We start from the raw sequence: 454 nt of genomic DNA on the forward strand, positions 1-454 counted from the left end.
ACTACCTGGAAGAGCGCCTTAGACTTACATATGGCTCCTAGATAAAAGCCAAGCACCGTTTTCACAGATTGAATGCTACATCTAGTTGTGTCAAGCTCTCTGGTTATAAAGAAATGGCAAACATTGCGGTATCAATACTTTCACAGCTACAGAGGAGAAGCCCTCAGTAATAATGATACTGTAATAATCAGACCAATGACAATAAAATGGAAGAAACAGAAGTAGACTATCTAGTTTGCTTGTTCTATGTATTCTTTGCTACCAAAATTCATTGCAATTAATCTTTTAGTTCCTTATAATTGGATAGAGAGAGATTTGATTCTAAGCATCTTGTGGCTGATACGGCATAACATCAAGACACTTTAGGAACAAAGACTGGTATAACCTATCCCTAGTGGATGCTAGATGCTGGGTTCCTGTTCACCATGTCAAAACCACATTGTTGTGTTTGAAG

This window comes from Theobroma umbraticum, unplaced genomic scaffold, assembly GCF_002168275.2.
Source record: "Theobroma umbraticum cultivar Fairchild unplaced genomic scaffold, ASM216827v3 scaffold_30.0, whole genome shotgun sequence".
NCBI classification, from domain to species: Eukaryota; Viridiplantae; Streptophyta; class Magnoliopsida; order Malvales; family Malvaceae; genus Theobroma; species Theobroma umbraticum.